The following is a 13,737-nucleotide window of genomic DNA, read 5'->3' as shown; positions in this document are numbered from 1 at the left end:
CTTGGTTGGGTTCGATGGGGTGGTACGGTTCTGGCCGTTGCTTCCTCCATTCCCATTACCATTCTTGTGGCCATTATGGTTGTGCGAACTACCTCCTCCATGGGTATGCTGAAACTGAAATCCCGGTTTAGGGGTAAAACAGGGCTTCTGCTGGGCTCCAGAGTTATACTTCCCCTGTCCATACTTCCTCTTACGGTTCTCAATCTGCTGTTGCTTTCCTTCAATCATGATGGCATGATCTACCAACTCCTGGTAGTTGTTGAAACTCGCTACCATCAACTGCATGCTTAGTTCATCATTCAGTCCTTCCAGAAACTTCTCCTGCTTAGCTGCATCCATAGCAACGTCATCTGGGGCATAACGTGCTAACTTGCTGAAATCGTCAACATACTGGCCAACTGTCCTTCCTCCTTGGCGTAAGTTGCGAAACTCACGCTTCTTCATGGCCATAGCTCCTGCTGAAACATGGGCAGTGCGGAAAGCTTGCTGAAACTGATCCCATGTGACAGTGTCAACTGGGTAAGTGGCTGTGAAATTCTCCCACCATGCCGCCGCGGGTCCGTTAAGCTGATGTGCGGCAAACTTCACTTTCTCACCATCTGTGCATCCTGCAGTGGTCAACTCCCTTCCTATCTTGTGGAGCCAATCGTCTGCTACTATTGGCTTGGTGCTACTGGAAAACACCGGCGGATTCAGCCTAAGGAAACGGGCTAGGTGGTCAACAGGTGGTGGTGGTGGGGGTGGGTTGTTGTTGTTGTTCTGCTGGTTCTGGACTAACATCTGCATCAATTGATTTTGTTGCTGGATCAACTGAGTGAGCTCTGGTGGGAATCCATTGTCACGTCTCGGAGGCATCTGAGGGTTTAGAAAAGACGAGAATTAAGAATAGAGTGAGGTCTAAAGAGAAAAACACTACCCCAATGCGCATGAGCAAATGCACACAAAATCACTTCATTCAATCAAACAAGGGCTTACAAACGGTCTAGAACTATCGCAAAAGTGCTCGGCTATAATGTTTACATGGGGGAATACTACTACTATCTGGTGGTCATCTAGAAATTTGAACCGGTGGAAGACTCCATGATATCTGCTCCAGCTTCGTCTTCAAAGTCGGGTTCACTTGGATCTGAATCGGTGTCGTCGATGATGATGTAGTTGTCCGGACATGCGGCGTACTCGTCTTCCTCCTTGGATGCTAACTTCCTCTTGAGTTCTTCAATCTCCTGCTTAAGATCGCCATTGTGTCTTGCTAGAGCTACGATCTCATCCATGTAGTCCTTGCGTGTAGACTTCAGTTCTCCTTCTAGCTCGATGATCCTTTCCTTTGCATTCTTCAACTCTATCATATCATTGCACATCTGGTTCTCGTGGCGTTGAATGTGCTGGTTTAATTCCTGGATGAAAGATGCAATGGATCTATCCTTCTTGGTGCCGACTAACTTCCATTGTTCGTCTCGGCGTCCGCAAATCTGGTAGATAGTGTCCCTGAGGTCTTCTTGATAAACTTCTCCAATGCGTCCCATGGTGATATGAGCTGCCATGCTCCTTCCCAGACTCCAGGTTGGTGCATTGAAAACACTATCTATAGGCTTCGTGATTGGCGCGAATGTCCTTCCCGGAACGTGAGCTTGAATCTTCCAGCGCTCCTCTTCAGGCAGAGTGGCGTTGAAGGTTCCCGTGAAGCTTGGTAATCCAATGTTCAGGTACTTGGTGACTTCCTTCAGGTGAAATCCAAATGGTGTGCCTTCATCCGGTTGAGCGTACTTAATCTTCGCATTCGTCATCCTAAAAGAGTAGAAAAGATGAGGAGTTAGAAAATGAGAAGAGAATGGTGATCTATGGCTTTAACTTAGTGGTCGTTTCCTACAGTCAGTGTGTGCTCTGATACCATCTCTGTAGCGACCCGACCCGAATGGATCAAGTCTACTGTGCTCCGGTGTCATCCCTGGATCAGTAATGCTGACACCACATAGTACTTCGAAGGATTTATAGCAGAGTTGCAATCACACACTTATTACATCGATGTCTCAAAGAGAACTTATTACAATAAATATGGCTTAAGGCCATCTAATAACGATAACAGCGGAAGGCTCGGAAGATAAATGGGTCCATCAACTCCAACGGCATCACTGAGCATAGAACCACGACCTAAAAGCACCTTACTCGTCGTCTGAAAAGTCTGCAACATGAGAAGTTGCAGCCCGAAAACGGGTCAGCACATGGAATATGCTAGCAATGTAACACATAGAGAGTAATGGAATGAAACAGCTATACTACATGCATATATGGCTCGTGGAAAGCTCTATGGTTACAGTTTTGCGTAAAGCCAGTTTTCCCCTACTGCAAAGGAATAAATTTATTTAACTATCATGGTAGTTGTTAAACATCGAGAATGGTTGACAGCATTCCGATCCCAATTAAGTAATTAAAACCCAACAACATTAATTAGAAGTAACGTGATGAGATTCACATGATATTCAAGTACTAGATACTCAAGTTGTCCATAACCAGGGACACGGCTAATCATGATTAGTTTGTTACACTCTGCAGAGGTTTGCGCACTTTTCCCCACAAGACTCGATCGCCTCCGTTTGGTTTCTCGCACTTCATGGTGTTTGAGAAGACGGATGACCGAGACACAGTCTTTCAGAAGCGCTAGCACCTTACGATGGATAGACCGGTACACCTACTTTCCCCTACATCTGCTAGTCTACCCTATAAGAGTTCGCACGACTTAGTCAACTATGCCAGAGCCCATAATGGCTTGTGGCTGCACATGGAAGTTACTAGCATGAATGATCTTATGATCCCTTTGAGCCTGGGTGGCGGTCCGAAATAAAAACAGGCAAGTCCTGATAGACATCAGGTGCCTCAATCCACCCAGATGTGTGTTCAAGTTGCCACCTTAGATAAACCCTTAATTATCAATCTCACATCTGTCATGGATATCACTCACCCAATCCACGTCTACTGGCATAGCATGGCATAATAAGCAAACGTAGAAGTAACTCCCAAAGGTTTGATAATAATACAGGTAATAGGTACTACCTCATCTACTTCCCATCCCACAATTTAATTAGATCCTAATCATGCAATGTGACAGGATTGATCTAATGCAATAAAACATGGGTTGTAGAAAAGGTATGATCAAAGTGTTACTTGCCTTGCTGATGATCCGCGAGACCTAGGGTTTCGAAGTAACAAGCGGCGCAATCCGGGTGATCTATCACAGACAAACAACAAGCACACAATAAGTACTCATCTAATGCACAGGTAAAACTTGAACAAGAGAACGAACCAGAAAGTTCAACTTAAGAACTCCGGTTGCAAAGAAAGAAAGAACCGAACAGACGACGGAAAAACAAACGGCGGAAGAAAGCAACTTGGTTCTAGAAAGTTGAAACTAGGTCAAATTTTACTGTAGCAAAGGCTTGTTCAAGTTGATTAGACAGAACGGCGGTTTCGAGACGAAACTCCAGGCGCTTGAATCACCTGATTCCGATAAACGAGCGGGAAGAAAGACTAGAACGAAGATCGGATCTGAGATCGCGATCGCGGAATAAATCCGACGAAAAGAAAGAGATGAACGGTTAAACGAATGGGCGTCGTTAACCGGGAAAAATCGGTGATCACGTTCGTTGAGACGAACGGTCCAAAAGAAGAATGAAAACCGATCTAGGGTTTCGGAAGAAAACCGAAACAAAGCCGGAAGAAAAACCAGAAGAAGAAAAAAGAAGAACCGGAACGGTTTTCTAGAAGAAAAACCGAACCGAGGAAAAGAAGAGGCGGCGCGGCTACCTCGGGAGGCGGGGCTCCGGGCGGCGGCTGAGGGCGGCGGCGGCGGCTTGGGGCTTGGGGTGGTGAGAGGGGGGTGAGTATATATACTAGGAGGGGGGTGTGACTTGGCCAAGGGGCAAAAGGGGGGGGGGCGGCGGCCTAGAGTCCCGCTGGGACTCGGCTTCGCGCGAGGGGCTGGGGGCGGTGGCGGCTGGCTGGGCCTTGGCCCGGCTGGCCTGGCGCGCGGGAGTTGCTCCTTTTTTTTTAATCGGTTTCGCGCGCAGAAAAACAAAAGAAAACTATCTAAACGAACTCCGAAAAAATCTAAAGTAAATTTTCCCCGACTCCTAAAAATGAGTCGAACAAAATGAACTTTTCTCCGGGACTAAAATGCAATTTTTGAAAACGCGCATTTTTCCCTATCCAAACAAAAGCAAACAAAACTCCGGCAAAACCAAAACTTGACTTATTCATTAAATCTTCATTTTTCCTAACTTTGGGAAAGTCATATTATTCCCTCTCTCATTTTTTTTGATATTGGAAAAATAATTGAAGATGAAATAAATAAATCAAATGATCCTATTTTCAAATTTGAGAAAACTCTCAAATATGAAAATAACGAAATCTCCAACTCTCTCCGAAGGTCCTTGAGTTGCGTGAAATTTCTAGGATCGACCAAAATGCAAGAAAATATGCTATGCATGATGATCTAGTGTATAACATTCCAAATTGCAAATTTGGGATGTTACACTTTTTTAGTAGCCTTATTTCATTTGCGGAAATCAATTACCATCCTATAACCTGTAATAATTCTTTGCGGAATCAATTCATCTTTATCATTAGGAACGACAGTAATACCTCCCTTCTTAGAAATACAATGGACAGGACTTACCCACTGACTATCAGCAACGGGATAAATTATACCTACCTCAAGGAGCTTTAGTATTTCTTTTCTTACCACTTCTTTCATCTTAGGATTCAGCCGTCGTTGGTGATCAATAACTGGTTTGGCATCTTTCTCCAAATTTATTTTGTGTTGACATAGAGTGGGACTAATGCCCTTAAGATCATCAAGAGTATATCCAATAGCTGCACAGTGCTTCTTCAGAGTTTTCAATAATTTTTCTTCCTCCTTCTCTGAAAGGTTAGCACTAATAATAACAGGATATATCTTCTTTTCATCAAGATAAGCATATTTAAGAGTATCAGGCAATGGTTTAAGCTCAAACACGGGATCACCCTTGGGTGGAGGAGGATCCCCTAAGATTTCAACAGGCAAGTTGTGTTTCAGAATAGGTCCCTGTTTAAAGAACACTTCATCTATTTCCCTTCTTTCATTCATAAACATATCATTTTCATGGTCTAGCAAATATTGTTCTAAAGGATCACTAGGAGGTACGGCAATAGAAGCAAGACCAATAATTCCATCTTTACTAGGCAATTCCTCTTCACGGTGTTGTCTACGAAATTTAGAAAAGTTGAACTCATGAGACATATCACCTAAACCAATAGTAACAACATCCTTTTCGCAGTCTATCCTAGCATTAACAGTGTTTAAGAAGGGTCTACCAAATATAATGGGACAAAAGCTATCTTGTGGGGAATCAAGAACAAGAAAATCAGCAGGATATTTAGTTTTCGCACACAAGACTTCAACATATCTAACAATCCCAATTGGTGAAATAGTATCTCTATTGGCAAGTTTAATTGTGTGACATCAATATCTTCTAACTCAGCAGGTTCAATATCATGCATAATTTCTTGGTATAAGTCAATATGTATTGCACTAGCACTAGCACCCATATCACACAAGCCATGATAACAATGATCTCCTATTTTAACATAAATAACAGGCATGCCTACCACAGGTCTATGTTTATCTTTAGCACAAGGTTTAGCAATTCTAGTAGTTTCATTACAGAAATAAATACCATGCCCATCAATATTATCAGCCAAGAGATCCTTAACAATAGCAATATTAGGTTCAACTTTAAATTGCTCAGCAGCTGTATAGGTTCTAATATTGCTTTTACGGACCACAGTTGAAGCTTTAAGCATGATCTTTTATCCTAACAGGAAAAGGTGGTTTCTCAACATAAGCAGTAGGAACAATAGGATCATTATAAGTGATAGTCTTTTCTTCAACTTTAATAGGTGCAGCTGCTTTTACTTCTATGGGAGGATGATATTTAAACCACTTCTCCTTAGGGAGATCAACATGAGTAGCAAAAGATTCACAGAAAGAAGCTACTATCTCAGAGTCAAGTCCATATTTAGTACTAAATTTACAGAAAACATCGGTACCCATAAAAGATTTAACACAATCAAACTTAGGTGTCATACCTGACTCGTTACCTTCGTCGAGATCCCGATCTTCAGAGTTGCGTTTAATTCTTTCCAATAAATCCCATTTGAATTCAATAGTCTTCATCATAAAAGAGCCAGCACAAGAAGTATCGAGCATGGTGCGATTGTTGTCAGAAAGCCGAGCATAAAATTTTTGAATAATCATTTCTCTTGAGAACTCATGATTGGGGCATGAATATAACATTGATTTAAGCCTCCCCCAAGCTTGAGCGATGCTTTCTCCTTCGCAAGGCCAAAAATTATATATATAATTGCGATCACGATGAACAAGATGCATAGGATAAAACTTCTGATGAAATTCCAATTTCAATCGTTTGTAGTTCCATGATCCCATATCATCACATAGCCTATACCATCATTGGGCATACCTGCAAGCTTAAATAATCCACAAACTTCATCCACATATATTAGGTGCTCATCAGGATGTAATGTTCCATCTCCTGCAAAAGGATTAGCTAGCAGTTTTTCTATCATACTCGAAGGAATTTCAAAGTAGACATTTTCATTTTCATTAGGTTCAGTAGGTTGAGTAGGTTGAGGAGCACCTTTTTGCTCTACTGGTCGAGGTGAAGATACCCCGAACAAGCCCCTCAAAGGATTACTTTCCATAGTAACAAGTGACAGTAAATTTCAGCACACTATATAAATTTTTCCTTACCAAATTCCACCTACCAAAGGCGCTTCACTCCCCGGCAAGGCACCAGAAAAGAGTCTTGATGACCCACAAGTATAGGGGATCTATCATAGTCCTTTCTATAAGTAAGAGTATCGAACACAACAAGGAGCAGAAGGAAATGATAAGCGGTTTTCAGCAAGGTATTCTCTGCAAGCACTAAACTTATAGGTAATAGGTAGTTTTGTGATAAGAAAATTTGTAACGAGCAACAAGTAACAAAAGTAAATAAAGTGCAGCAAGGTGTCCCAATCCTTTTTGTAGCAAAGGACAAGCCTGGACAAACTCTTATATAGAAGAAAGCGCTCCCGAGGACACATGGGAATTATTGTCAAGCTACTTTTCATCACGTTCATATGACTCGCGTTCGGTACTTTGATAATTTAATATGTGGGTGGACCGGTGCTTGGGTGCTGTCCTTACTTGGACAAGCATCCCACTTATGATTAACCCCCATTGCAAGCATCTGCAACTACAACAGAAGTATTAAGGTAAACATAACTATAGCATGAAACATATGGATCCAAATCAGCCCCTTACGAAGCAACGCATAAACTAGGGTTTAAGCTTATGTCACTCTAGCAACCCATCATCTACTTATTACATCCCAATGCCTTCCTCTAGGCCCAAATAATGATGAAGTGTCATGTAGTCAACGTTCACATAACACCACTAGAGGAGAGACAACATACATCTCATCAAAATATCAAACGAATACCAAATTCACATGACTACTAATAGCAAGACTTCTCCCATGTCCTCAGGAATAAACAAAACTACTCACAAAGCACATTCATGTTCATAATCAGAGGGGTATTAATATGCATATAGGATCTGAACATATGATCTTCCACCAAATAAACCAACTAGCATCAACTACAAGGAGTAATCAACACTACTAGCAACCTACAGGTGCCAATCCCAGACTTAGAGACAAGAATTGGATACAAGAGATGAACTAGGGTTTGAGAGGAGATGGTGCTAGTGAAGATGTTGATGGATATTGGCCCCCTCCCGATGAGAGGAGCGTTGGTGATGACGATGGCGATGATTTCCCCCTCCCGGAGGGAAGTGTCCCCAGCAGAACAGCTCCACCGGAGCCCTAGATTGGTTCCGCCAAGGTTCCGCCTCGTGGCAGCGGAGTCTCGTCCTGAAAGCTTGCTTATGATTTTTTCCTCAACGAAAGACTCCATATAGCAGAAGATGGGTATCGGAGGGCAACCAGGGGGGCCACGAGGCAGGGGGCGCGCCTAGGGGGTAGGGCGCGCCCTCACCCTCGTGGCTGGTGAGTGGCCCCCCTCTAGTACTTCTTGCACTCAGTATTTTTTATATATTCTGAAAATAACTTCCGTGAAGTTTCAGGACTTTTGGAGCTGTCCGGAATAGGACTATAATATTTGCTCCTTTTCCAGCCCAGAATCCCAGCTGCCGGCATTCTCCCTCTTTATGTAAACCTTGTAAAAATAAGAGAGAATAGGCATAAGTATTGTGACATAATGTGTAGTAATAGCCCATAATGCAATAAATATCAATATAAAAGCATGATGCAAAATAGACGTATCAAACCACCGCCGTGCTCTAAAAGATATAAGTGAAGCACTAGAGCAAAAACTATATAGCTCAAAAGATACAAGTGAAGCACATAGAGTATTCTAATAAATTCCAATTCGTGTGTGTCTCTCTCAAAAGGTGTGTACATCAAGGATGATTGTGGTAAACTAAAAATCAAAGACTCAAATCATACAAGACGCTCCAAGCAAAACACATATCATGTGGCGAATAAAAATATAGCTCCAAGTAAAGTTACCGATGGATGAAGACGAAAGAGGGGATGCCTTCCGGGGCATCCCCAAGCTTAGGATTTTTGGTGTCCTTGTATTTTACCTTGGGGTTCCATGGGCATCCCAAAGCTTAGGCTCTTTCCACTCCTTGTTCCATAATCCATCAAATCTTTACCCAAAACTTGAAAACTTCACAACACAAGACTTAAATAGAAAATCTCGTGAGCTCCGTTAGCGAAAGAAAACAATACACCACTTCAAGGTTCTGTAATGAACTCATTCTTGATTTACATTGGTGTTAAACCTAATGTATTCCAAATTCTCTATGGTTTATAAACTCTTTTACTAGCCATAGATTCATCAAAATAAGCAAACAACACAGGAAAAACAGAAATTCGTCAAAAACAGAACATGCTGTAGTAATCTGTAGGTTCCGAATACTTCTGTAACTCCAAAAATCCTGAGAAATTAGGAAGTCCTAGGAAATTTGTTTGTTAATCTACTTCAAGTGGAATTGGTATTTTATCGCTCTCTGGTAAAAATGAAAATTATTCTCGTGAGCGCATACTTTCTGTTTTTTACAGCAAGATCAAATAACAATCACCCAAGAAGATCCTAAAGGCTTTACTTGGCACAAACACTAATTAAAACATAAAATACACAATCATAACAGTGGATAGATGATTAATTTATTACTAAACAGGAACAAAAAGCAATGAACAAAAATAAAATTGGGTTTCCTCCCAACAAGCGCTATCGTTTAACGCCCCTAGCTAGGCATGAGGATTTCAATGATGCTCACATAAAAGATAAGAATTGAAACATAAAGAGAGCATCATGAATAATATGACTAGAAAATTTAAGTCTAACACACTTCCTATGCATAGGGATTTTGTGAGCAAACAACTCATGGGAACAATAATCAATTAGCATAGGAAGGCAAAACAAGCATAACTTTAAAGCTTTAAGCACATAGAGAGGAAACTTGATATTATTGCATTTCCTACAAGCATATATTCCTCCCTCATAATAATTTTCAGTAGCAACATGAATGAATTCAACAATATAACCACCACATAAAGCATTCTTTTCATGATCTTCAAACATAGAAATTTTATTACTCTCCACACAAGCAAAATTCTTCTCATTCGGAATAGTGGGAGTATCATAAGAGACTCGAATACTATAAATTGTTTCCACATTAAAAGACTAAGGTTCAGAAAAAGGGTAATCATAATCATGAAAAGTTTTATAAATATAATCCACACTACTTTTTATAGCATAAGTGTCATCACCATAATCATCATAATTAGCAACTTTGTTCTCATCATAATCAATTGAAACCTCTTCCAAGATAGTGGAATCATTACTAAATAAAGTCATGGCCTCTCCAAATCCACTTTCATAATTATCACAATAAGATTAAACATCCTCCAAAATAGTGGGATCATTACTTCCTAAAGTTGACACTCTTCCAAACCCACTTTCATCAATATAGTCATCATAAGTAGGAGGCATGCTATCATCATAACAAATTTGCTCATCAGAACTTGGGAGGCTAAAAATATCATGTTCATTAAACATAGCATTCCCAAGCTTGGGACAAACATCAATTGCAGAAAATATATTCTCAAACATGTCATTCTCATCAAACAAAGCATCCCCAAGCTTGGGCCTTTTCATATCATAAGCATAATCACTCTCATCATTAATGGTATGGATAGCACCGATAGTATAGCAATTATCATCATCACAATGAGTAATAGGAGCAACATCATTTGGGAGGGATACTGTTCTACCTTTACTTCTCTATCTTTTCTTTTTCTTCTTCACATCATGTGTGGGTTTAACCCTCTTTTTTGAGCTCCTTGTTAATGAGATTGGTTGAATAGAAGGCTCCTCCTCATTACCTGATTCATCATAAGAAATAACAGGAGGTAATTGGGAAGCCTCTTCCCTTTCATTAGTATTCTCTTCATCCTCTATTTGTTTTCTTTTCTTTATATACTTGGCAATATAAGGATTTTCAATGCAATTCACCGCACAATACATATAAATTTCCTCTAGATCAAAATTAAGAACTCTATCAAGGGCAAATTCTGGAATAACCTTAGATATACGTTCCATTTCTTCATAATCCAAGAGCAAACTAAGTTCATTATGATGTGCAAGGGAAATCAAGTCATCACAATTTTTGGACACGATACGATCATGAAACAATTTGCATTGGGTACTGAAATGATCGCGTTCATTGCAAAGTTCACAAGTACGGCTAAGAAAGTTTAAATTTTTAGCACAAACATCTAGCCTTTCTTGCAACCATTTAGTTTCCAAATACTTATGCCTCTTGCAGAATCTATCTTCCCTGTTTGGTATGTACTTGCAAACTCTATGCACTCCACAAAAATCGATATGCTTATAAGAGATATTTTCATCATGACTAGTGCAATCATCATTAGTACTATGGATATTCAAAGAGTTCATACTAATAACATTGCAATCATGCTCATCATTCAAAGATTTAGTTCCAAACATTTTATAGACTTCTTCTTCTAGCACTTGAGCACAATTTTCCTTTCCATCATTCTCACGAAAGATATTAAAAATATGAAGCGTATGAGGCAAACTCAATTCCCTTTTTTGGTAGTTTTGTTTTATAAACTAAACTAGTGATAAGACAAGAAACAAAAAGATTCGATTGCAAGATCTAAAGATATACCTTCAAGCACTAACCTCCCCGGCAACGGCGCCAGAAAAGAGCTTGATGTCTACTACACAACCTTCTTCTTGTAGACGTTGTTGGGCCTCCAAGTGCAGAGGTTTGTAGGACAACAGAAAATTTCCCTCAAGTGGATGACCTAAGGTTTATCAAGCCGTGGGAGGCGTAGGATGAAGATGGTATCTCTCAAACAACCCTGCAACCAAATAACAAAGAGTCTCTTGTGTCCCCAATACACCCAATACAATGGTAAATTGTATAGGTGCACTAGTTTGGCGAAGAGATGGTGATACAAATGCAATATGGATGGTAGATATAGGTTTTGTAATCTGAAAATATAAAAACAGCAAGGTAGCAGATGGTAAAAGTGAGCACAAACCGTACTGCAATGCGTTGAAACAAGGCCTAGGGTTCATACTTTCACTAGTGCAAATTCTCTCAACAATAATAACATAATTGGATCATATAAATATCCCTCAACATGCAGCAAAGAGTCACTCCAAAGTCACTAATAGAGGAGAACAAACGAAGAGATTATGGTAGGGTACGAAACCACCTCAAAGTTATTCTTTCTGATCGATCTATTCAAGAGACCGTAGTAAAATAACATGAAGCTATTCTTTCCGTTCAATCTATCATAGAGTTCGTACTAAAATAACACCTTAAGACACGAATCAACCAAAACCCTAATGTCACCTAGATACTCCAATGTCACCTCAAGTATCCATGGGTATGATTATACGATATGCATCACACAATCTCAGATTCATCTATTCAACCAACACAAAGAACTTCAAAGAGTGCCCCAAAGTTTCTACCGGAGAGTCAAGAGGAAAACGTGTGCCAACCCCTATGCATAAGTTCACGAGGTCCCAGAACTCGCAAGTTGATCACCAAAACATACATCAAGTGGATCACATGATATCCCATTGTCACCACAGATAAGCACGTGCAAGACATACATCAAGTGTTCTCAAATCCTTAAAGACTCAATCCGATAAGATAACTTCAAAGGGAAAACTCAATTCATCACAAGAGAGTAGAGGGGGAGAAACATCATAAGATCCAAATATAATAGCAAAGCTTGCGATACATCAAGATCGTATCACCTTAAAAACATGAGAGAGAGAGAGAGAGATCAAACACATAGCTACTGGTATATACCCTCAGCCCCGAGGGAGAACTACTCCCTCCTCGTCATGGAGAGTGACGGTGTCTTGGACTAGGGGGTACTCACCACGTCATCTCTCGATCGGTTAGATTGGGCCGAGGACCCCCATGGCCGTATACTCATGGGCCAGTTCGGACAGTTGCCGCATACATGGAAGATTCCACAAGACTTGGTGATCAAGACAAGGACTCCTCCCCACCGGTGTATTCGGCTAGGACTCTTGTTATCCTAGGCCTCTGGTGCATTATATAAACCGAGGCCAGGCTAGTTGATAGATATATACAACAACCACAACATACAATCATACCATAGGCTAGCTTCTAGGGTTTAGCCTCTCTGATCTCGTGGTAGATCTACTCTTGTACTACCCATATCATCAATATTAATCAAGCAAAATGAAGGGTTTTACCTCCATCAAGAGGGCCCGAACCTGGGTAAAACATTGTGTCCCCTACCTCCTGTTACCATCTGGCCTAGACGCACAGTTCGGGACCCCCTACCCGAGATCCGCCGGTTTTGACACCGACAGAGAGCACCGGGATGATGAAGATGGCCACCGAAGAGGGATTCCCCCCTCCGGCAGGGTGCCGGAACGGGTCTAGATTGGTTTTCGGTGGCTACGGAGGCTTCTAGCGGCGGAACTCCCGATCTATTCTGTTCTTTGATGTTTTTAGGGTATATTGATATATATAGGCGAAAGAAGTCGGTCAGGGGAGCCATGAGGGGCCCACGAGGGTGGGGGGCACGCCCAGGGGGGTAGGGCGCGCCTCCCTGCCTCGTGGCTTCCTCGAAGCTTCCTTGACTTCAACTCCAAGTCTCCTGGATCACGTTCGTTCCAAAAATCACACTCCCGAAGGTTTCATTCCGTTTGGACTCTGTTTGATATTCCTTTTATGCGGAACACTGAAACAAGGGAAAAACAGAAACTGTCACTGTGCTCTGGGTTAATAGGTTAGTCCCAAAAATAATATAATAGTGTTTAATAAAGCCCATAAACATCCAAAACACATAATATAATAGCATGGAACAATCAAAAATTATAGATACGTTGGAAACGTATCAGCTGGACTTCTTGAACTCCACGTGCATATCCCCAGGTTGAGGTAGAGGAATATCCTCCTCCTCCGAACTTGAATCATCGATCCTCATCAAATGAGCATCCTCCTCATCATCCGTAGTTCGACCATAAGGAGATAGGTCCTCATAAGTCTTTGGATCAACAATGAGATGTGAGAGATAGCTCTCTCCG

This window comes from Triticum urartu, chromosome 7 (genome assembly GCF_003073215.2).
Source record: "Triticum urartu cultivar G1812 chromosome 7, Tu2.1, whole genome shotgun sequence".
In the NCBI taxonomy this organism is placed as follows: Eukaryota; Viridiplantae; Streptophyta; class Magnoliopsida; order Poales; family Poaceae; genus Triticum; species Triticum urartu.
The sequence above is the reverse complement of the archived record's forward strand: the minus strand, read 5'-3'. Positions refer to the sequence as shown.